The following is a 26,121-nucleotide window of genomic DNA, read 5'->3' as shown; positions in this document are numbered from 1 at the left end:
CCTTTGCAGTATCCAGTGTCTTTAGCCGTTTCTTGATATCACGTGGTGTGAATCGAATTGGCTGAAGACTGGCATTAGCATCTGTGATGCTGGGGACCTCCGGAGGAGGCTGAGATGGATCATCCACTCAGCACTTCTGCTTAAGATGTTTCAGCAAATGTTTCAGCATTAGCTTTTGCACTGATGTGCTGGGCTCCCCCATCATTGAGGATGGGGATATTTGTGGAGCCTCCTCCTCCAGTGAGTTGTTTAATTGTCCACCGCCATTCATGGTGGATGTGGCAGGACTGCAGAGCTTGGATCTGATCCGTTGGTTGTGGGATTCTTTAGCTCTGTCTATCACATGCTGCTTATGCTGTTTGGCATGCAAGTAGTCCTGTTTTACAGCTTCACCAGGTTGACACCTCATTTTTAGTTAAGCCTGGTGCTGCTCCTGGCATGCCATCCTGCATCCTTCATTGAACCAGGGTTGATCCCCTGGCTTGGTGATAATGGTAGAGTGGGGGATATGTTGGGCCTTGAGGTTACAGATTGTGTTCGAGTACAATTCTGCTGCTGCTGATGGCCCATGGATGCCCTGTCTTGAGTTGCTAGATCTGTTTGAAATCTATCCCGTTTAGCATGGTGGTAGTGCCACACAACATGATGGAGGGTATCCTCAATGTGAAGACAGAACTTTGTCTCCACAAGGACTGTGTGGTGGTCACTCCTACCGATACTGTCATGGGCAGATGCATCTGCGGCAGGCAGATTGGTGAGGGTGAGGTCAAGCATGTTTTTCCCTCTTGTTGGTTCCCTCACCACCTGCTGCAGACCCAGTCTAGCAGCTTTGTCCTTTAGGACTCGGCCAGCTCGGTCTGAAGTGGTATTACCGAGCCAATCTTGGTGATGGACATTGAAGTCCCCCACCCAGAGTACATTCTGCACCCTTTCCACCCTCAGTGCTTCCTCCAAGTGGTGTTCAACATGGAGGAGCACTGATTCATCAGCTGAAGGAGAGTGGTACGTGGTACGTGGTAATCAGCAGGAGGTTTCCTTGCCCATGTTTGACCTGATGCCATGAGACTTCATGGTGTCCAGAATCGATGTTGAGGACTCCCAGGGCAACTCCTTCCCGGCTGTATACCACTGTGCCGCTACCTCTGCTGAATCTGTCCTGTCGGTGGGACAGGACATACCCAGGGATGGTGATGGTGGTGTTAGGAAATTAAGGTATGATTCTGTGAGTATGACCATATCAGGATCTCCCTTGACTAATCTGTTGAACAGCTCTCCCAATTTTTGGCACAAGTCTCTGGATGTTAGTAAGGAGGGCTTTCCAGTCTCAACAGGGCTGAGTTTGCCATTGTCATTTCCTGTGCCTATGCCGATGCTGGGTGGTCAGTCCAATTTAATTCCTTATAGACTTTCTAGCAGTTTGATGCAACTGAATGGCTTGCTAAACCATATCAGAGGGGATTCAAGAGTCAACCACATTGCTGTGGCCAGACCAGGTAATGATGGCAGATTTCCTTCCCTAAAGGACATAAGTGAACCAGATGGGTTTTTACGACATCGATAAAAACATTTTCAAACAGTACGTGGTTAAGGTCTGGAGTTCACTGCCTGATCATCTGGTAGAGGCAGGTCCAATTGAAGCAGTCAAAAGGGAATTAGACTGGTATCTGGAAAGGAAGAATGTGCAGGATTATGTTGAGAAGGTGGGAGAGTGGCACTAAGTGAATTACTCATTCGGAGAGCTGGTGCAGACACGATGGGCTGAATAGCCTCTTTCTGCGCTGTAACAATTCAGTGAGTCAATGGTATAATAACCATTACAGAGACATGGTTGCAAAGTGACCATGGCTGGGACCTCAATAGTCAAGGGATTTAGAAATTTTGGAAGGGCAGGAAGAAAGGACAAGGAGGTGGGGGAGCTCTGTTAATAAAGAGTGAGATCAGTACAGTGGTGAGAAATGATCTTGATTTGGAGGATCAAGATGTAGAATCAGTTTGGGTGGGATAAGAAATGGAAAGAGGTCACTGTGAGAGTAGTTTATAGGTCCCCTGGCAGTAGTCACCTTGTATGAATCAAGAAAAGAAATGAGGGCTTGTAAGAAAGATACTGCAATAATTGTAGGCAGCTTTAATCTTCATGTAGATTGGACTAATAAACTTCGCAAAGGTGGCCTTATGTAGCTATTTTAGATCTGGTAACGTAATGAGGCAGGACCAGTTCATGAAAGATCCTTTTCGTAAGTGTGATGTTAACATGATAGAATTTCATAACCAGTTTGAGGGTGAGAAACATGGGTCTGAAACTAGAAACTGAAACTTAAATAAAGGCAATTACAAGGGTATGGAGATACAGTTGGCTAAACTGGAATGGGCAAGTAGATTAAAAGTTAAGATGTTAGAGAAGCAGTGGCGGACATTTAAGGAGATATTTCATAACTCTCAACAAAGATATATTCCATTGAGGAAGAATGACTTTATGAGAAGGGTGCACCATCTATAGCTAAGTAAGGAAGTTAAGGATGGTATCAAATTGAGAGAAAAGGTGTACAATGCTGCATAGATCAGTGGTAGGCCAGAAGATTGTGGCAATTTTACAAACCAGTGTATGTTGATTAAAAGAATAATAAAGAGGGGGAAATTGGAGAATGAGTGAAAACTAGCAAGAAATATAAAAACAGACTAAATGCGTTTATGACTATATAAAAAGGAGAGTAGCTAAAGTGACCATTGATTCCTTAGAAAGTGAGACTGGGGAATTAATAATGGGAAACAAAATAATGGCAAAGACTTTGACCAAGCATTTTCTATCTGTCTTCACAGTATAACACACATAAAGCATACCAAGAATCATTGAAAATCAATTTTGGGTCCTCAACTATTCATCATCTATGCCAATGGCTTGGATGTGGGGATTGAATGTAGCTAAATTTGCCAATGACACCGAGATAGGTAGGAAAGTAAGTCATCAAGAGGAAGTAGAGTCTGCAAATGGATATAGATAGTTTAAGTGGGTGGGCAAAAATTTGGCAGATGGAGTTTAGCATGGGAAAATGTGAACTTGTCCACTTTGGCAGAGAAGCACTATACTTTTAAATAGAGATTGCAGTACGCGGTGGCCCGCTTTTCTCTGGAGGTCGAAAATGGACTGTGTTCGCAGGGACACGATGTCCAAACCTCTAGATAAAGTGGGAAAAATAGTGCCCAACATCACCCTCATCCTGATGGCCACCTTTGTGTGTGGCTGCATCAAGCTGTGCGTAGACCCTTGGTACGCCAACACCAAGTGTCACTACTGGAAGGAGCGAGTGTCTATGGTGAAAAGAAAACTGGGCATGTGGGGGCGATGCTCCCTCTCCATTGCGGGTAAGAACCTGGTCATCAGGTGTGAGGCACTCTCGCTGTTGCTGTACGTGGCGCAGGTCTGGCCCATTCCAGACTCCTGCGCGATGGCGATCGCCCGAGCCATCTTTCACTTTATCTGGAGGTCGAAAATGGATCGTGTCCGCAGGGACTCGATGTACAAGCCTCTAGATAAAGGGGGGGAAAACGTGCCCAACATCGCCCTCATACTGATGGCCACCTGTGTGTGCGGCTGCATCAAGCTGTGCGTAGACCCTCGGTACGCAAACACCAAGTGTCACTACGTGCTGAGGTTCTACCTGTCCCCGGTGTTGCGAAGGGTGGGTCTGGCCACGCTGCTGCGGAATGCTCCAAGTAGTTGGACCGTGCCGTACCACCTGTCCCTCGTGGAAAAATTTACGCAGAGTAACACTTTTGACCACAAGTCCATCAGGCAGTGGTCAGCACGTAACATCCTCAAGGCCCTGTGGGAAAAGGAGAGGGTGGATCCTGTCGGATGGTTCCCTGAGAAAACTGTCAAAGTCATTTGGCAGAATGCCTCATCACCAAAACTTTCCAACAAGCACCAAGACGTTGCTTGGCTGGTGGTGAGAAAGGCCCTCCCCGTCAGATCCTTCCTACACGCCAGGAGTCTCACCCCCTCTGCACGTTGCCCTCGAGATGGCTGTGGTGGGGAGGAGACCGTTGTTCACCTCCTTGTGGATTGTGCCTTTGCAAAGAAGGAGAGAGATGCAGTGGTTTCTTTCGCAGTTCATCCTGAGCAGTACCATGATGCAGGACTCTGTGCTCTACGGGCTGTTCTCAGGGACACACACGGAGACAAAGATCAACTGCAGCTAGGAGATTATCAACTCAGTGAAAGATGCTCTTTGATCTGCCTGAAATCTATTGGCCTTCCAGTGCAAAGAGTTATCCCCAACCAAAAATGTTGCAGACTGGCACATTCCAAAGTCCAGAACTACATGCTGAGGGACACACTAAAGCTTGGGGCAGCTGCTGCAAAGGTGCAATGGGGAAAGGTCGCTGTCTAAGACCCTTCAACCATAGTGCACTGAGGGGCTGGGAATTGTATGGACCCGTCAGGCTGTATGACTCACATTGAATGTATGCAGTGAATATCACGTGTCACAATTGTATTGAAGTACCTAGAGTATAACATTGTAGTAATTAAGGTTTTATTTAGTGTGTAATGTACCTTTAAGATTAATACTTATTAGGAAAGAACACATGATCTGTAGTAACCAATTGGAGATTAGCGGGGGCTACCTCAGCTAAAGATGGAGTTGGAGTTGAAAACACACGTGTAGTTGCTGCTGGGTGTTGTAAATAAACTTAATGTTTCCACCCAAGAAGTGTCTGCAGTTCAACTCTATTACTAATAGTACAGTTTGGCCACCCTTAAAACAAACACGATCTATGTAGACGACTTAAATACCATTGCATTGTCTGTTATGACCATTTTGAAATATCTGAAATGTTCCTTTGATTTTAATGAAGCACCTCAGGGTGCAACATGATCCATGTGGAAAACTTGAATAAGATTGCACTTTTTGTGATGGCCATTTTGAAATGTTTTGTAATGTTCTTTCAGATATTTTATGAATAAAGTATATTTTTGCAAAAAAAAGACTTGGTGGTACAGGGGCATCTAGGTGTCCTGGTACATGAATCATAAAAAGTTAGTATGTAGGCACAGTAAGTGATTAGGAAGGTAAATAGAATGTTGGTGTGTATTGCAAGGAGAATGGAATATAAAAGTAGGGAGGCTTTACTGCAGCTGTACATGGCCTAGGTAAGAGCATGTCTGGAGTACTGTGTACAGTTTTGGTCTCCTTATTTGAAAAAATAAATAATTTCATTAGAAGCAGTTCAGGAAGGTTCACTCGGCTCATTCCTGGGATGAAGGGCTTATCATATGAAAAAAGGTTGAACAGGTTAAGCCTATACCCATTAGAGTTTAGAAGAATGAGAGGTGATCTTATTAAAACATATAAGATCCTAAGGGGGCTTGATAGGGTGGATACCAGGAGGATGTTTCCACTTGTGGGGGATACTGGAGCTAGGGGACACAGTTTAAGAATAAAAGGTCTCTCTTTTAAGATGGAGATGAGGAGAAATTATTTCTCCCAGAGAGTCGTTAGTCTGTGGAATTCTCTTCCCCAGAAAGCAGTGGAGGCTGGGTCTTTGAATTTATTCAAGGTTGAGTTAGGCAGGCTTTTGATAGACAAGGGACTCAAGGATTATGGGGGGCAGACAGCAAAGTACAGTTGAGACCACAACCAGTTCAGCCATAATCTTATCGAATTGCGGAGCAGGCTCAAAGGCCTGCTCCTGCTCCTAAGTCCTATGTTGCCAAGTTCAATGTAAGAGGCAAAAAGGAAGGAGAAACAGTCATGATCAGTAGGGAAAAATACAAGAAAGTTAATGGGACTATAAGTTGCCAAGTCCCCTGGACCCAGTGGTCTGCATCCTAGGCTCTTTAAAGAAGTGACTGTGGAGAAAGTGAATTGCTTACAATCTTCCAATATTCCCTAGATTAATGAAAGGTCCAAGCGAATTGGAAAACCGTACATGTAACCCCTGTAATCAAGAAAAGAGGGAGGCAAAAAGCAGGAAAATATAGGCCAGTAGGTCAAATATCTGTCATTGGGAAGATACTAGAATCAATTAGTAAGGAGGTAGTAGCAGGACATTTAGAAAATCATAATATAAGGAGGTAGAGTTAACATGGTTTTGTGAAAGGGAAATTGTGTTTGACAAATTCCTTTGAAGATGTAATGAATAGAGCAGATAAAGATGTAGGGGTGAATTTTACAGCTCCCGTTGGCATATATGAAGACAGCGGGGCACGTAAAATAAAACAGGTGGTCAGTACCACGCCTTCCCACCCACCCCTGACCTGTCCCCCATATTACGTGGGTTGGTGGATAAGGCATCAGGCAGCCCACCCACCCCGGAGGTGTACTGAGGCACTCAAATGGCCTATTAATGGCCATTTAAGCCACCAAGAGAGTAAAGGGTTATGGGGGACAGGCAGGAAAATGGAGTTAAGGCTACAAGATCAGTCACAATCTTATTGAATAGCAGAGCAAGTTTGATCGGCCGAATGGCCTCATCCAGCTCCTGTTTCTTATGATCTTATTTCTACCTTCCATTTCTGGCTGATCATCTCCTCGTCCCCCAATGTTTTCTTTGTTTCCGTCTATCCCTTTGTTGTCAGTGTTCACTGAGGCTCTGGTTTCGTGAGATGATTTGCCTGCAGAAAATTTATGGCAATTTCACAGTGATTAGCCTTTTAATAAAAGGAATTTAGGAACAGTGAATAATCTCAAATCCTAATATCAAAAGCAAAAGAAAGAAGTTAATATCTGGGCACTATTCAGCAACAATATCTGCAAATTGCTCTTTCAGAGTTACATTACAATGGTGACTACAATTCAAGAGTAATTAATTTGGCTGTGAACCACTTTCTTTGCTTGGTAAATACTGAATTAAACTTTCTTAAAAGTAACCAAAGTTTTGTGCTGATAATGGTCTCCATGGTACTGTAAAGACGGCAATTGTAGTTTGACAGCCTATTTTACTTCCGGGGTAATTTTCCTTTCCAACCGATTTCTGTGATTTTGCAGAAACCAGTGGATCCAGCAGCCTCAGACACATTAACTGTCATCCTGATTTTCCTGTTAATGTTTTGCTTCTATACGATGGGACTGATGATGTAACTAAGGACGAAATTACAAGTTCCGCTTCAATTGAAACTTGCACAAATTGCAAGGCGCTACACTTTGCAATATGGATGGAGTTCAAACTTAGCAAAATTACACTGGGTTCTAATGTACAGAATGTCCAGAGTAAAGCAGCGTTGGATGTATTGGAGCAGATCCAATGACCCAGGCTCAACAAGATGAGATTCTGCCACTCCTTGTTCTATTAGATGCAAGCAAAGGACATTCAATACATCGACAGATTTGAAAGAAAGCCACGTTCAGTTTTTTCAGAATATTCTTATGCTATTGCAGCTCGTTGAATATGATAGTATTGCTGTATTTGAAACTGTCTAATTCACATTGTAATGTCCAGCATTAATGGGAAGACCAAAGCCATTGTGTTTAGCCCCTGCTATAAACTCAATTACTTAGTGACCCACTCTACCCCTCTCTCTGGCAACAGTCGAGGCTGAAGCTGACTTCGCAACCTTAGTGTCATTTTAGACCACATGAGGATCTTCTGACCACTTATCCCACACACACTAGAAATAATCTTGTTTGCATTGTTACTTGTTTCAACTTTTGAAAACACGAGACATAGCCTACAGTAAATTTGGTAGTTTGTTGTGTGAAACGTTATCCACAAGTTTGCAACAAGCACCACTTGCACAGTGGATTATATTTTTAAATGCTCACTTCTTTTAGTTCTCACCTTCTTTCAAATTCTCTCTCTCATTTCCATTATCCATGCTCTTCTTTTCCAATTGTTCTTCCTTGTCTCCAGCATCTTCCCTGGTTTCATTGCCACCAGTTGTCTCAGCTTGTGCTGCGTCAGAATCTTTGTCTAAAGGAAAATCATAACATTTCAGCTGGAGGAAATTCCAGTCATTGGTGCAGCTGTTTTGGGGAAAATGCAGATTTGGGCTGATTGTTAACTGGCAAGTCTTAGAAAGATGCCACGTAGATTTGCTATTACTTTTTCAACTGAAGTTGTCAGGGAGCTGCTGATGTTTAACCACCTCAAACGATACACCTTACCAGCTTAGACTATGTTCGGCTTTCTCCCTCTGACCAACCAGAGTCTCCCTATTTGATAGGGGGCTGGTTTACCAGTATTATCTGGGACTGAATGCATTGGAAAATAAGAGTCTAAATTGAGTAGAGGCGCAAAGGGATCTAGGGGTACCGATTCATAAACTGTAAAAGTAAGCAACGCAGGTTTCAAGTCCATTAAAAATGCAAACAAAGCTTTGGGGTTCATCTCTGGAGGAATAGAATTGAAAAGCAAAAAGGCTATTTCATACTTAATTAGAATGTTGGTTCGACCAGACTTCAAAATATTACGCACAGTTCTGGTCTCCGTGCTATGTAAAAAATTGAGAGGCACTGGAGAAGATAAAAGAAAGATACCAGAACTGAGAGGATATAACTATCAGGAAAGGCTGGGGCTCTTTTCCCAAAAAGGAAAAGGCAAAGGGGTGACTTAATAGAGCCCCTTAGCTCTCTATGATGAAGACGTTTGATAGGAGAGACCTAGAGAAGATTTTTCAACATGTAGAAGAGCCCAAAACTAGGGTCAATCAATATAAGATAGTGATGAATAAATTGAATAAGGAATTCTGGAGATACTGCTTTACCCAGAGAGTGGTGAGAATGTGGAATTGCTACAGTAAGGAGTATTTGAAGCAGATAGCATAGACACATTTAAGAGTAAGTAAAGGAGAAGAAAGAAATAGAAGATTATACCTCTGGGGGTTAGGTGATGTTTGGCGAGAGGAGGCTTGTGTGGAGTTGGGTCGAATGACCTATTGTTGTGCTGTATATTCAATGTAATTCTGTGCCCTGTTACTTTGTTCTTACCATCCTCTGTATTTTCATTGCAGGCGATATCTCTCATTGTCACACAGCTTTTATCCGATTCCCCTTCATTGTCTTTATCCATTGTTGGTTTTACTTCACCTGGATTTCTGTATCTACACTAAAAATAATCAAAAATTTAATTATTTTATTTGACTTGTTATTAGACAATTGTAAGTAAGGATCAATTTTCAAAATCAATTTTCAGGGTTTTTTGAAGAGGGCTTTAGGGAAAGAGCAGAGGAGTGGGACTAATTGAGTAGCTCTACCAGAGAGCTGGCACATGCATGAAGGGCCAAACAACCTCCTTCTGTGATGAAACATAAACAAAAAATGCTGGAAAAATTCAGCAGATCTGACAGCATCTGGGGAGAAGAAGAGTCATATGGACTCGAAATGTTAACTCTGTCTTTCTCTCCACAGATGCTGCCAGACCTGCTGAGTTTTTCCAGCATTTTTTGTTTATCTTTTGGATTTCCAGCATCTGCAGTATTTTATCTTTCTGTGCTGTATCATTCTATGACCAGGTTATGTGCTCCCTAAGATCGATAAAGGGTGAAGTTAATTCGAGCTGAGCAATTAGTTGTGGTCAAACAGGCATTACACCTTCCCATCATGTGCTTTGGTCCTCAATTTTAATGGAAGATTATGCTTGTGATGTTAGCATACAAATGTGCTAAACCACATCAAGATATTGAAAGATTTTTTGAAAAATTTATACAAGGTAATGAATTGTATATTGATCTCCACCAATCAACTCCTTACAACATGTCCTTGGAGCCATATTAAAACACTGTGTTTGGTAGGTCATTCAGAAGTGCAGATGACAGCATTTCGCAGATACCCCATGAAAGCAATGGTGCATCAGCAGTTTTTTGAGTGAATGGTGGGAGAATGGAAATGCAAAGCACCACTAATGGGTTGGCCAAGGGAGAAATGTCCCATGGTAATTCACTGGTAGAAATGGGTGCTTAAGTTTTGGAGACAGAATCATGTTTAACTGGTCTTGGCTCACTATGAAAAGAGGGGCGAGAGTGAGAAGAATTACTTTAAACTCTGGATGGCCCCATCAGCCTACTATGCCTGGTAGGGCATTCATAAGTGTAGATGACAGCGTTTCACAGTCACACCATGAAAATCAGTATTTCAGGAGAGTTTTGAATGAAGGAAGAAAGCGTATTATAAGCCAAACATCATATCTTTTTACTTGTTCATAGGATTTGTGCATTGCTGGCAAGGCCAATATTGATTGCTCACCTCTAATTGCCCTTGTTAGGTGACAGTGAGCTGCCTTCTTGAACTGCTGCAATCCATGTGGTGTAGGTTAATCCACAGTATCATTAGGAAGGGAGTTCCAGGATTTTGACCCAGCGACAGTGAAGGAATGGCAATATAGTTCCAATCAGGATAGTAAGTGACTTGGAAGGGCACTTGTAGGTGGTGGTGTTCCCATGTGTCTGCTGCCCCTGTTCTTCTGGGTGGTAGAGGTCATGGGTTTGGAAGATGCTGTTGAAGGAGTTGCTACAGTGCGTCTTGTAGATTGTACACACTGCTGCCACTGTGCGCCAGTGGTGAAGGGAGTGAATGTTTAAAATGGTGGATGAGGTGCCAGTTGGGTGCTATGTTCTTGATGGCGTCGAACTTCTTGAGCGCTTTGGGCTTGCACGCACCCAGCAAGTGGAGAGTATTCCATCACATTCCTGATTTATGCCTTGAAGCTGGTGGATAGGCTTTGGGGAATCAGAAGGTGAGGTACTTGTTGCAGAATTCTCAGCCTCTGATCTGCACATTATTTTGGCCGGTCCAGTTTAGTTTCTGGCCATGGTAACCCCTAGGATGTTGATGATGGGAGATTCAGCGATGGAAATGTCACTAAATGTCAAGGGGAGATGGGTAGATTCTCTGTTTTTGGAGATGGTCATTACCTGGCACTTGTGTGGCACAAACGTTATCAGTACAAGCCTGAATAGTGTCCAAATCATATTGCCGGCGGGCACAGACTGTTTCAATATCTCAGGGGTTGCAAGTGGTAATGAAAATTGTGAAATTATCAGCAAACATCTCTACTTCTAATCTTATGTTGGAGGGAAGGTCACTGATGAAGCAGGTGAAGATGGTTGGGAAGACACTACCCTGAGGAACTCCTGCAGTGATGTCCTGGAACTGAGATGATTGACCTCCAACATTCACAACTGCTTTCTTTTGTGTTAGGTATGACTCTAACCAGTGAAGAGTTGTCCACATCATTTCCATTGAGCTCCATTTTGCTAGGGCTCTATAATGCCACACTCTGTCAAATGTTGCCTTGATGGCACTCTCACTTCACCTGGTGAGTTCAGCTCTTTTGTCCATGTTTGGACCAAGGCTGTAATGAAGTCTAGAGCTGAGCGACTCTGGCAGAACCCAAACAGAGTATCGGTTAGGAGGTTATGCTGAGTAACTTCTTCTTCATGGCACGGTTAATGACACCTTCCATCACTTTGTTGATGATTGAGAGTAGACTGATGAGGGCGATAATTGCCTGGATTGGATTTGGCCTGCTTTTTTTGGACAGGGCATAGCTGGCCAATTTTCCACATTGTTTGGTAGATGCCAGTATTGTAGCTGTACTGGAACAGCTTGGTTGGAGACCTGGTTAGGTCTTGAGCACGGACTTCAGTAATATTGCCAGAATATTGTCAGGGCCCATAGCCTTTTCTGTATCCAGTACTTTCAGCTGCTTCTCGATATCATGTGGAGTGAATCAAATTGGCTGAAGACTGACATCTCTGATGCTAGGGACCTGAGGAGGAGACTGAGGTGGATCAATCATTTGACACTTTTGGCTGGCTGCAAATGGTTGCGAATGCTTCAAGCTTGTATTTTTGCACTGATACACTGGGCTTCCCTATCAATTGAGGATGGGAATGTTTGCAGAGCCTTGTTCTACAGTTAGTTGTTTAATTGTCCACCACTCTTTATGGCTGGATGTGGCAGGACTGGAGATCTTTGATCTGATCCATTAGTAGTACGATCACTTAGCTCTATCTCTGTGTTGTAGGTTCAACAGCTTGGTATCTCACTTTTAGGGATGCCTGGTGCTGCCCCTGGCATGACCTCCTGCACTCTTCATTGAACAATGCTTGGTTCCCTGGTTTAATGGTAACAATAGAATGAGGGATATTGTTATGACCACGCGAGGAGGGGTAAAAATTGGTTCCCCCAATTTACCGCTCCAGGTCTGGCTGTAATAGGGTTTTGTTGTGAATTTAGTGAGGATGTGCTTTGCCAAAACTGCAGGAGTCCTACTATGTATGCTTTCAGATTATGAAGAATTAATCAGGCAGGGTTTCTGAGTTTAAATCAGAGAACAAGATATGTTTGTTGAAGCTACTTCCCAAATTTAAAAAAAAACGAAGTAAATCGCAATCACCATTCACACATACACACGTTCCCTGGGCCTCACACACACCATTACAGATGGTGGAATAAAAGGATAGGCTTAAAGAAATTTTACAGCTTGTGAAGAAAAATAATCAAAGGAATCTAATGTTATGTGTTCTTTGGCTGGTCTCAATGTGGTGATTCCACGTTGCGGCCATTTTGTTCAGTTGTCTTCCTGTGTGTAGCTGTACAGGGCATATTTCCACGTTCGAACCCCAAAAGATCTTGGTTTGCAGTAGCATCCTCTTCTTGGGTTGGTTACTCTGAAATATCTGTGCTCAATACTTCCATGAGGGAGAGAGACCCAGCTTTTGCAGCCTTTCAGTATACCCTTCCGATCTCTCCCTTGACTTGGTAAAAAGCAGCTCTTAAAAATTCTTGCTGGCTTTATATTCCAGAGGAATTTTATTACCATGTCAGTTCTAGTCATTGTGTTGTAAAACAGGTAATTACATTTTCTGAGGTCTCGTCTCAAGAAACCTTTGAAGGGTAATAGTATAAAAGTTAACAGGAGATGGGGTCTTTCAGGCTCACTGAGGGTGGTTTGAGAGTCTGTTCTTTTTCATCCCACTTGGGGTGGAATTAAAGTTGTACATTCATCTGGCTGGCAGTCTTTCCATGGTCTTGCTGGGATTACAGTTTATTAAAAATCCAGCCAGATAAAAAAGACAATAGAAATTGAATCTTTTCCTTAAAAAAACACATCCTTGTAACAACATGCAGCATCCATGAGGTTAAGATTTCAGTCAAATACAATTCTGTTGCTTCTGATGGTCCACAGTGCCTCGTGGATGCCGAGAGTTGAGCTGAATATCTGTTTGATTCTATGGTAGGTGTTCTCAACAGGGCCCTGGAGGGGGGCGGGTGGCAAATGGTGCCAATCACTGGGGCCTGTGCACGAGGGGAACCCAGGCTCATTGGTTGAGTTGCCTGTCATTCTGGATGGTCAGTGTCCAAAATAGCCAATCAAGCATGTTGAGCATCCTGATTAACAAGTTCCTCAGCCAATGATTGTTGTTCTGAATGACAGCAATCATTGACCCAGTAGGTCCTGCCAGATTCCCCAGTCCTTCCTTTTCTTGCCTGTCTCCTTGTGGACTTCTGTTTGGGTGTTGTTGGACTTGTGTGCTGCTTGCTTCCCTAGCAGGAGCCTGGAGGCTGCTAGAGCCCAGGTACATGCCTTACATCTAATGTAGCTCCCCCTGCCTCCACTGAAAGCCTTTCTCCCCCAGATATCTTCTCTAATTCCTGAAGTCGTCCCTCGACGTCTTTGATGAATGTATCTGTGACCCAGGGCCTGCCCCTCCCGACCTCTTTGAGGTTAATGAATCATCAGAGTCTTATGGTATTCTTACGGAAACATGGAAAATAACTTCCACAGTAGAGGTGGCATAGTGAGGTGCAGTTTGCCCTGTACTGCCATTACGTTGCAGGCAACCTGTAAAATCACTGTGTGTAGACAGGTCAATCCCCCAGCCAAGTCCAGAGACAAAGTGTTCATATGCTTGGTTTCCTCTAATGTTTGAAAGAATTGAATGCTTGTCTTCCTGCTCTTCCATAATGTACAACACCGCAAATTTTATGAGTTTCCTGACGCTGTCTTGAATCTAAAGTTTTTTAGCTCCCTTAATAGCTTCAAGACGGGGTGGGGACTGGGATTCCTAAAATCGAGAGGGCGCTCTTTCCCGCATGCGCACGAAAGAACACACGAAAGAACGCATTCATCTCCCTGAAGCTAAGTGTAGCCTCAGGAGATCAGCTCTAAATGTGAAAAAGCTCAAAATAGAAAAACAATATTTCCCTTACATGTCCCCTCATGTGACATTGACATGTTCATAATTTCCAAAAAAACTTTATTAAAATTTTTAAAACCCTACATGAAACCTCATCCCGCCCATGGATGAGATTTCATGTATTTTCTAGTTCGCGCCAGGGCTCCTGGCCTGCCCGCCGACCTTAAGGTTAGACGGCAGGTCCACTAATTACTGTAATTGCTCTGTCAATGGCCTTAATTGGCCCACCCACGTAAAATGGCGCTGGAAATAGGAAGCGTGCCTGCACGCGCCTGCCCATCAACCTCCCCCCTGACGGGGGTGGGGGGAATTCAGCCCCAGGAGTCACGCTGTCATGGAATGTACATGGGCCTGTTGTTTGAGGTGCTTGTGAAGTTCAAGTCTTTTGGATGTTGCTAACCAGATATTGCTTATAGCCAGGTTCAAAGAAGTGGAGCTGGTTGCATAACCTGAACGACCAAGTTGTATGCAATTGTCTGACAAAGCTGTGGTTGTACAGTATATCATACTGAAACCTGCCCTCTAATAAATAGGTGCAGAAAGTACAAAAATCAATACGTTTTTCTAAAACGATCTGAAAAAGTTCAAGTTCCACTGAGTTTATTTGCACTGTTTAGAAAGTACCCTCTTCTATCCTTTTTAAAGTCCAAAGTCCACATTTGACTGCATTGAAACCTAGTTGCCACAGTTTTCCCATTCACTTAATCCATCAACATCTCTTTGTAATTTTATGCTTTCATCTACTCCTTACAATTCTGTCTATCTTTTCTGTCATTATTAAAGTTGGGTAGGCGGCTTTCTATTCCATCATCCAAATCATTTATAAAAACAGTGAACATTTGGAGAATTGTAACTGGTGAATATTATGGTATATCGTGCATAGAGTTTTTATTAAACTTTATCACTTTGAGCATTGCAGCACACAGAAGTGACCAGACTCAAAATATTAGCAAGCATATGATTCAAGGTTGCTAAAACTGAAAGCTCCTGCACATTAAAATTTAAATAAATGCACTTACAGTTCTATGCTGAATGAGCCTTCTTGGTTTCTGCTGTTGTTCTGCTCTGAGTTTAGCATCTTCTGCAGGGAGGTACTCACAGGACTGACTGCACTAAATAGATTACTCAAAACAAAACTTTGGGTTTCCTTAACCCAAGCTGTGCTACAGGAAAATGAAACTGAATTGTTTCTCTGACTTATTTTTTAAACAAAGGGCGGTAACTTCTGGGGAGTGACGGATTACCACTCTGCTCCTGGGGGAGGGGTGGGGAACAGGGCCTGGGAAAGGGGAGTGCAGACGCTGTTAAACACTGCAGCCCAGGGCTTGTGGGGGGCCCATACTCAAGTCCTCCTTTTCAATATAAAAACTTGATGCCATGCATCATCGTTGCAAAGTGATCTTACGCTGCTCCAAGAGTAGACAGGCAGAGGTTTCCCTACCTGCAACTGAGCGGGACTCAGTGCAGGAGGAGACTCAGGCTTTCAAGAGCCATGATGACATCACTTCGTGAGAAGCTCGCAGGGGAGATCTCACCCAGCTGCCTGGGGTTGGGGGTGGGGGGCACCAATTGAGGCCATTGACAGGATCATTTAAACAATTAAAGAACCTGCCCGTCCAACCTTAAGGTCAGTGGGCAGAGGATTCATGCAGGGTTTCAAAAATTTTAGTAAAGGTATTATGTAAATTATGAACATGCCCCAATCCATGTGACATTGTCACATGAGGGGGGCATGTTAGGGAGTTTTTTGTTTCTACTTTTAATATTTTTCAACGTGGAAGCAATCTCCCTGAGGCAGCACTTAGCCTCAGAAAGATGTGCGCCCTTTCGTGCACTCTCGCTTTTGGGGATTCCCACCCGACCACACAGGAAGCGCATAGCGCTTCCCGCCTTAATTGGCCCGCCCACAAAAAATGGCGGCGGGGCCTGCTTCTCCGGCGGGGATCAGCTCCCCACCCTCCGGGGATTGGGTCGGGCTCGCCCGCCCGACAGGCAGAACATTCTGCCCAGTATGTTTATTACAAACCAGCTGACCACACAGGGTATGGTTAGTATAAACCAGCTTATCACACAGATCTGGTTATTATAAACCAGCTGATCACACAGGGTGTGGATATTATAAACCAGCTGATCACACAGGGTGTGGTTATTATAAACCAGCTGATCACACAGGGTATGGTTAGTATAAACCAGCTTATCACACAGATCTGGTTATTATAAACCAGCTGATCACACAGGGTGTGGTTATTAGAAACCAGCAGATCACACAGGGTTTTGTTATTGTAAGCCAGCTGACCACACAGATCTGGTTAGTATAACCCAGCTGACAATATAGGATGTTGTTATTATAAATGAACTGATCACACAGGTTATGGTTATTAGAAACCAGCTGATCACACAGACCTGGTTATTGTAAACCAGCTGCTCACACAGGTTATGGTTATTATAAACAACTGATGACACTAGGGATGGTCATAAACCACCTGGTGTCACAGATCTGGTAATTATAAACCAGCGGGTCACACATTGTGTTGTTATTATAAACCAGCTATTCACACAGGCTTTTGTTATTGTAAACCAGCTGTTTACACAGGGTATGGTTATAATAAATCAGCTGATCACACAGATCTGGTTATTATAAACCTGCTGATCACACAGAGTTGGAAATTATAAACCAGCTGATCACACAATTTCCACTTTGGCATGCAAGTAGCCCTGTTTTATAGCTTCGCCAGGCTGACACCTCATTTTTAGGTATGCCTGGTGCTGCTCCTGGCATGCCCTCCTGCACTCTTCATTGAACCAGGGTTGATCCCCTGGCTTGATGGTAATAGTAGAGTGGGGGAATATGCCAGGCCATGAGTTTACAGATTGTGTTCGAGTATAATTCTACAGCTGCTGATGGCCCACAGCACCTCATGAATGCCCAGTCTTGAGTTGCTAGATCTGTTTGCTCTCATGAAATGTACATGGGCCTGTTGTTTGAGGTGCTTGTGAAGTTCAAGTCTTTTGGATGTTGCTGTCCAGATATTGCTTAGGGCCAGGTTCAAAGAAGTGGAGCTGGTTGCATAACATGAATGACCAAGTTGTATGCAATTGTCTGACAAAGCTGTGGTCGTACAGTATATCATACTGAAACCTGCCCTCTCATAAATAGGTGCATAAAGTACTAAGATCAATACGTTTTTCTAAAACGATCTGAAAAAGTTCAAGTTCCACTGAGTTTATTTGCACTGTTTAGAAAGTACCCTCTTCTATCCTTTTTAAAGTCCAAAGTGAATGACCTCACATTTGACTGCATTGAAACCTAGTTGCCACAGTTTTCCCATTCACTTAATCCATCAACATCTCTTTGTAATTTTATGCTTTCATCTACTCCTTACAATTCTGTCTGTCTTTTCTGTCATTATCAAATTTGGGTAGGCGGCTTTCTATTCCATCATCCAAATCATTAATAAAAACAGTGAACATTTGGAGAATTGTAACTGGTGAATATTATGGTATATCGTGCATAGAGTTTTTATTAAACTTTATCACTTTGAGCATTGCAGCACACGGAAGTGATCAGACTCAAAATATTAGCAAGCATATGATTCAAGGTTGCTAAAACTGAAAGCTCCTGCACATTAAAATTTAAATAAATGCACTTACAGTTCTATGCTGAATGAGCCTTCTTGGTTTCTGCTGTTGTTCTGCTCTGAGTTTAGCATCTTCTGCAGGGAGGTACTCACAGGACTGACTGCACTAAATAGATTACTCAAAACAAAACTTTGGGTTTCCTTAACCCAAGCTGTGCTACAGGAAAATGAAACTGAATTGTTTCTCTGACTTATTTTTTAAACAAAGGGCGGTAACTTCTGGGGAGTGACGGATTACCACTCTGCTCCTGGGGGAGGGGTGGGGAACAGGGCCTGGGAAAGGGGAGTGCAGACGCTGTTAAACACTGCAGCCCAGGGCTTGTGGGGGGCCCATACTCAAGTCCTCCTTTTCAATATAAAAACTTGATGCCATGCATCATCGTTGCAAAGTGATCTTACGCTGCTCCAAGAGTAGACAGGCAGAGGTTTCCCTACCTGCAACTGAGCGGGACTCAGTGCAGGAGGAGACTCAGGCTTTCAAGAGCCATGATGACATCACTTTGTGAGAAGCTCGCAGGGGAGATCTCACCCAGCTGCCTGGGGTTGGGGGTGGGGGGCACCAATTGAGGCCATTGACAGGATCATTTAAACAATTAAAGGACCTGCCTGTCCAACCTTAAGGTCAGTGGGCAGAGGATTCATGCAGGGTTTCAAAAATTTTAGTAAAGGTATTATGTAAATTATGAACATGTCCCAACCCATGTGACATTGTCACATGAGGGGGGCATGTTAGGGAGGTTTTGTTTCTACTTTTAATATTTTCCAACGTGGAAGCAATCTCCCTGAGGCAGTACTTAGCCTCAGGAAGATGTGCGCCCTTTCGTGCACTCTCACTTTTGGGGAATCCCACCCGACCACACAGGAAGTGCATAGCGCTTCCCGCCTTAGTTGGCCCACCCACAAAAAATGGCAGCGAGGCCTGCTTCTCCAGCGGGGATCGGCTCCCCACCCACCGGAGATTGGGTCGGGCTCGCCCGCCCGACAGGCAGAAATTTCTGCCCAGTATGTTTATTATAAACCAGCTGAGCACACAGGGTATGGTTATTATAAACCAGCTTATCACACAGGGTGTGGTTATTATAAACCAGCTGATCACACAGGGTATGGTTAGTATAAACCAGCTTATCACACAGATCTGGTTATTATAAACCAGTTGATCACACAGTCTGGTTATTATAAACCAGCTGACCACACAGGGTGTGGTTATTATAAACCAGCTTATCACACAGATCTGGTTATTATAAACCAGCTGATCACACAGGGTGTGGTTATTATAAACCAGCTGATCACACAGATCTGGTTATTATAAACCAGCCGATCACACAGTCTGGTTATTATAAACCAGCTTATCACACAGGAAGTGGTTATTATAAACCAGCTGACCACAAAGGGTGTAGTTATTATAAACCAGCTGATCACACAGATCTGGTTATTATAAACCAGCTGACCACAAAGGGTGTAGTTATTATAAACCAGCTGATCACACAGATCTGGATATTATAAACCAGCTGATCACACAGGGTGTGGTTATTAGAAACCAGCTGATCACACAGGGTGTGGTTATTATAAACCAGCTGATCACACAGGGTATGGTTAGTATAAACCAGCTTATCACACAGATCTGGTTATTATAAACCAGCTGATCACACAGGGTGTGGTTATTAGAAACCAGCAGATCACACAGGGTTTTGTTATTGTAAGCCAGCTGACCACACAGATCTGGTTAGTATAGCCCAGCTGACAATATAGGGTTTTGTTATTATAAATGAACTGATCACACAGGTTATGGTTATTATAAACCAGTTGATCACACAGACCTGGTTATTGTAAACCAGCTGATTGCAGAGGGTGTGATTATTATAAACCAGCTGATCACACAGGGTATGGTTAGTATAAACCAGCTTATCACACAGATCTGGTTATTATAAACCAGCTGAGCACACAGGGTGTGGTTATTAGAAAGCAGCTGATCACACAGACCTGGTTGTTGTAAACCAGCTGATCGCAGAGGGTGTGGTTATTATAAACCAGCTGATCACACAGGGTATGGTTAGTATAAACCAGCTTCTCACACAGATCTGGTTATTATAAACCAGCTGATCACACAGGGTATGGTTAGTATAAACCAGCTTCTCACACAGATCTGGTTATTATAAACCAGCTGAGCACACAGAGTGTGGTTATTAGAAACCAGCTGATCACTCAGGATTTTGTTATTGTAAGCCAGCTGACCACACAGATCTAGTTAGTATAACCCAGCTGACCATATAGGGTGTTGTTATTATAAATGAACTGATTACACGGGTTATGGTTATTATAAACCAGCTGATCACACAGACCTGGTTATTGTAAACCAGCTGATTGCAGAGGGTGTGGTCATTACAAACAACTGATGACACTAGGGATGGTCATAAACCAGCTGGTGTCACAGATCTGGTAAGTATAAACCAGCGGGTCACACGTTGTGTTGTTATTATAAACCAGCTATTCACACAGGCTTTTGTTATTGTAAACCAGTTGACTACACAGATCTGGTTAGCATAACCCAGTTGACCACATAGGGTATTGTTATTTTAAATCAGCTGATCACACAGATCTGGTAATTATAAACCAGCGGATCACACATTGTGCTGTTATTATAAACCAGCTGATCACTCAGGGTATGGTTAGTATAAACCAGCCGACCATACAGATCTGGTCATTATAAACCAGCTGATCACTCAGGGTATGGTTAGCATAAACCGGCTGACCACACAGATCTGGTTATTATAAACCAGCTGATCACACAAGGTATGGTTATTAAGAACCAGCTGATCATAGAGGGTATGGTTATTATAAACCACCTGATCACACAGATCACAGCTAATGTGGTTCCGCTATTTAAGAAGGGTTGTAGAGATAAGCCAGGGAACTACAGGCCAGTAAGTCTCACCTCAGTGGCATGGAAACTATTGGAGAAAGTTCTGAAGGAGAGTATCTATCTCCACTTGGAGAGGCAAGGTTTGATCAGGGATAGTCAGCATGGCTTTGTCAGAGGGAGATCATGCCTAACAAATTTGATTGAATTTTTTGAGATGACCAGGCGCGTAGATGAGGGTAGTGCAGTTGATGTAGTTTATATGGATTTCAGCAAAGCCTTTGACAAGGTCCCACATGGGAGACTTATAAAGAAGGCAAATGCACATGGGATACAGGGTAATTTGATAAGGTGGATTCAAAATTGGCTTAGTTGTAGGAGGCAGAGGATGATGACAGAAGAATGCTTTAGTGACTGGAAGCCAGTGTCCAGTGGCGTACCACAGGGATCTGTGCTCGGTCCCTTATTATTTGTCATTTATATATACGACATAGATGACTATGTGGGGGGGTAGGATTAGAAAGTTTGCGGATGACACAAAGATTGGCTGGGTGGTTAACAGTGAGGTTGAGTGTCTTGGGCTACAGGAAGATGTAGACGGGATGGTGAAATGGACAGATAAGTGGCAGATGGAATTTAACCCTGAAAAGTGTGAGGTGATACACTTTGGAAGGAGTAATTTGACAAGGAAGTATTCAATGAACGGCCTGACGCTAGGAAGTTCTGAAGAACAAAGGGATCTTGGCGTGTGTGTCCATAGATCTCTGAAGGCGGAGGGGCATGTTAGTGGGATGGTGAAAAAGGCTATTGGGGCACTGGCCTTTATCAATCGAGGCATAGATTACAAAAGTAGAGAGGTCATGTTGAGGTTTTATAGAACCTTGGTGAGGCCACAGCTGGAGTACTGTGTGCAGTTCTGGTTGCCACATTATAGGATGGATGTGGTTGCACTGGAGGGGGTGCAGAGGAGATTCACCAGGATGTTGCCTGGGATGAAACATTTAAGTTATGAAGAGAGGTTGGGTAGACTTGGGTTGTTTTTGTTGGAGCAGAGAAGACTGAGGGGCGATCTGATCGAGCTGTACAAGATTGTGAGGGGCATGGACTGGGTGGATAGGGAGCAGCTGTTCCCCTTAGTTGAAGAGTCAGTCACAAGGGGACATAAGTTCAAGGTGAGGGGCAGGAGGTTTAGCGGGGATCTGAGGAAAAACTTTTTTACCCAGAGGGTGGTGACAGTCTGGAATGCACTGCCTGGGAGGGTAGTAGAGGCAGGTTGCCTCACATCCTTTAAAAAGTACCTGGATGAGCATTTAGCACATCATAACATTCAAGGCTATGGACCAAGTGCTGGTAAATGGGATTAAGTAGGTAGGTCAGGTGTTTCTCACGTGTCGGTGCAGACTCGATGGGCCGAAGGGCCTCTTCTGCACTGTGATTCTGTGATTCTGATTCTGTGATTATAAACCAGCTGATCACACAGGGTATGATTATTATAACCCAGCTGATCACAGAGTATTGTTATTGTAAACCAGCTGATTACACAGGGTATGGTTATAATAAATCAGCTGATCACACAGACCTGGTTATTATAAACCTGCTGATCACACAGAGTTGGAAATTATAAACCAGCTGATCACACATTGTCCACATTGGCATGCAAGTAGCCCTGTTTTATAGCTTCACCAGGCTGACAACTCATTTTTAGGTATGCCTGGTGCTGCTCCTGGCATGCCCTCCTGCACACTTCATTGAACCAGGGTTGATCCCCTGGCTTGATAGTAATAGTAGAGTGGGGGATATGCCAGGCCATGAGGTTACAGATTGTGTTCGAGTATAATTCTGCTGCTGCTGATGGCCCACAGCGCCTCATGGGTGCCCAGTCTTGAGTTGCTAGATCTGTTTGCTCTCATGAAATGTACATGGGCTTGTTGTTTGAGGTGCTTGTGAAGTTCAAGTCTTTTGGATGTTGCTGTCCAGATATTGCTTAGGGCCAAGGTTCAAAGAAGTGGAGCTGTTTGCATAACATGAACGACCAAGTTGTATGCAATTGTCTGACAAAGCTGTGGTTGTACAGTATATCATACTGAAACCTGCCCTCTCATAAATAGGTGCATAAAGTACAAAAATCAATATGTTTTTCTAAAACGATCTGAAAAAGGTCAAGTTCCACTGAGTTTATTTGCACTGTTTAGAAAGTACCCTCTTCTATCCTTTTTAAAGTCCAAAGTGAATGACCTCACATTTGACTGCATTGAAACCTCGTTGCCACAGTTTTCTCATTCACTTAATCCATCAACATCTCTTTGTAATTTTATGCTTTCATCTACTCCTTACTATTCTGTCTGTCTTTTCTGTCATTATCAAATTTGGGTAGGCGGCTTTCTATTCCATCATCCAAATCATTAATAAAAACAGTGAACATTTGGAGAATTGTAACTGGTGAATATTATGGTATATCGAGCATAGAGTTTTTATTAAACTTTATCACTTTGAGCATTGCAGCACACGGAAGTGATCAGACTCAAAATATTAGCAAGCATAAGATTCAAGGTTGTTAAAACTGAAAGCTCCTGCACATTAAAATTTAAATAAATGCACTTACAGTTCTATGCTGAATGAGCCTTCTTGGTTTCTACTGTTGTTCTTCTCTGAGTTTAGCATCTTCTGCAGGGAGGTACTCACAGGACTGACTGCACTAAATAGATTACTCAAAACAAAACTTTGGGTTTCCTCTAACCCAAGCTGTGCTGCAGGAAAATGAAACTGAATTGTTTCTCTGACTTATTTTTTAAACAAAGGGCGGTAACTTCTGGGAAGTGACATATTACCACTCTGCTCCTGAGGGAGGGATGGGGAACAGGGCCCGGGAGAAGGGAGTGCAGACGCTCTTAAACACTGCGGCCTAGGGCTTGTGGGGGGCCCATACTCAAGTCCTCCTTTCCAATATAAAAACTTGATGCCATGCATCATCGTTGCAAAGTGATCTTACTCTGCTCGAAGAGTAGACAGGCAGAGGTTTCCCTACCTGCAACTGAGTGGGACTCAGTGCAGGAGGAGACTCAGGCTTTCAAGAGCCATGATGACATCATTTTGTGAGAAGCTCGCAGGGGAGATCTCACCCAGCTGCCTGGGGTTGGGGGTGGGAAGCACCAATTCAGGCCATTGACAGGATCATTTAAACAATTAAAGGACCTGCCCATCCCCATGAAACCTCATCCACCGGCAGGATGAGGATTCATGCAGGGTTTCAAAAATTTTAGTAAAGGTATTATGTAAATTATGAATATGTCCCATCTCATGTGACATTGTCACATGAGGGGGCATGTTCGGGAGTTTTTTGTTTCTACTTTTAATATTTTTCAACGTGGAAGCAATCTCCCTGAGGCAGTACTTAGCATCAGGAAGATGTGCGCCCTTTCGTGCGCTCTCGCTTTTGGGGATTCCCACCCGACCACACAGGAAGTGCATAGCGCTTCCCGCCTTAATTGGTCCGCCCACAAAAAATGGCGGCGGGGCCTGCTTCTCCGGCGGGGGTCGGCTCCCCACCCTCCGGCGATTGGGTCGGGCCCGCCCGCCGACAGGCAGAAAATTCTGCCCAGTATGTTTATTATAAACCAGCTGACCACACAGGATGTGGTTATTATAAACCAGCTGACCACACAGGGTGTGGTTATTATAAACCAGCTGATCACACAGATCTGGTTATTATAAACCAGCTGACCACACAGGGTGTGGTTATTATAAACCAGCTGATCACACAGATCTGGTTATTATAAACCAGCTGATCACACAGATCTGGTTATTATAAACCAGCTGACCACACAGGGTGTGGTTATTATAAACCAGCTGATCACACAGATCTGGTTATTATAAACCAGCTGATCACACAGATCTGGTTATTATAAACCAGCTGATCACACAGGGTGTGGTTATTATAAGCCAGCTGACCACACAGAGCTGGTTAGTATAGCCTAGCTGACCACAGAGGGTATTGTTATTATAAATCAGCTGATCACACAGGTTATAGTTATTATAAACAACTGATGACACTAGGTATGGTCATAAACCAGCTGGTGTCACAGACCTGGTAATTATAAACCAACGGATCACACATTGTGTTGTTATTATAAACCAGCTGATCACTCAGGGTATGGTTAGTATAAACCAGCTGACCACACAGATCTGGTTATTATAAACCAGCTGATCACACAAGGTATGGTTATTAAGAACCAGCTGATCATAGAGGGTATAGTTATTATAAACCACCTGATCACACAGATCACAGCTAATGTGGTTCCGCTATTTAAGAAGGGTTGTAGAGATAAGCCAGGGAACTACAGGCCAGTAAGTCTCATCTCAGTGGCATGGAAACTATTGGAGAAAGTTCTGAAGGAGAGTATCTATCTCCACTTGGAAAGGCAAGGTTTGATCAGGGATAGTCAGCATGGCTTTGTCAGAGGGAGATCATGCCTAACAAATTTGATTGAATTTTTTGAGGAGGTGATCAGGTGTGTAGCTGAGGGTAGTGCAGTTGATGTAGTTTATATGGATTTCAGCAAAGCCTTTGACAAGGTCCCACATGGGAGACTTATAAAGAAGGCAATTGCACATGGGATACAGGGTAATTTGATTAGGTGGATTCAAAATTGGCTTAGTTGTAGGAGGTAGAGGATGATGACAGAAGAATGCTTTAGTGACTGGAAGCCAGTGTCCAGTGGCGTACCACAGGGATCTGTGCTTGGTCCCCTATTATTTGTCATTTATATATACGACATAGATGACTATGTGGGGGGTGGGTAGGATTAGAAAGTTTGCAGATGACACAAAGATTGGTTGGGTGGTTAACAGTGAGGTTGAGTGTCTTGGGCTACTAGAAGATATAGACAGGATAGTGAAATGGGCAGATAAGTGGCAGATGGAATTTAACCCTGAAAAGTGTGAGGTGATACACTTTAGAGGGAGTAATTTGACAAGGAAGTGTTCAATGAACGGCATGACGCTAGGAAGTTCTGAGGATCAAAGGGACCTTGGCGTGTGTGTCCATAGATCTCTGAAGGCAGAGGGGCATGTTAGTGGGGTGGTGAAAAAGGCATTTGGGGCACTTGCCTTTATCAATCGAGGCATAGATTACAAAAGTAGGGAGGTACTGTTGGAGATGTATAGAACCTTAGTGAGGCCACAGCTGGAGTCCTGTGTGCAGTTCTGGTCGCCACATTATAGGAAGGATGTGATTGCACTGGAGGGGGTGCAGAGGAGATTCACCAGGATGTTGCCTGGGATGAAACATTTAAGTTACGAAGAGAGGTTGGATAGACTTGGGTTGTTTTCGTTGGAGCAGAGAAGACTGAGGGGCGACCTGATCGAGCTGTACAAGATTATGAGGGGCATGGACAGGGTGTATAGGGAGCAGCTGTTCCCCTTAGTTGAAGGGTTAGTCACAAGGGGGCATAAGTTCAAGGTGAGGGGCAGGAGGTTTAGGGGGATGTGAG

General features: G+C 43.6%; 1 pseudogene across 1 annotated transcript in view; it reads right to left on the bottom strand.

The window, feature by feature from the left end:
* The window catches only part of LOC144695757 (interferon-induced very large GTPase 1-like), a 30,872-nt pseudogene extending 15,628 nt beyond the window's left edge, over positions 1 to 15,244 (bottom strand). The window contains exons 1-4 of the transcript XR_013580013.1: positions 15,157 to 15,244; positions 8,925 to 9,042; positions 7,777 to 7,908; positions 6,506 to 6,613 (exon numbers count right to left, since the gene is read on the bottom strand). The product of XR_013580013.1 is annotated as an interferon-induced very large GTPase 1-like (transcript). The remainder of the gene's footprint in view (positions 1 to 6,505; positions 6,614 to 7,776; positions 7,909 to 8,924; positions 9,043 to 15,156) is intronic.
* Positions 15,245 to 26,121: the final 10,877 nt, after the last annotated feature.

The sequence above is a fragment of the Cetorhinus maximus genome, chromosome 21 (assembly GCF_964194155.1).
Source record: "Cetorhinus maximus chromosome 21, sCetMax3.hap1.1, whole genome shotgun sequence".
NCBI lineage: Eukaryota > Metazoa > Chordata > Chondrichthyes > Lamniformes > Cetorhinidae > Cetorhinus > Cetorhinus maximus.
Note: the sequence above shows the minus strand (reverse complement) of the source record. Positions and strands in the feature narration are given on the sequence as shown.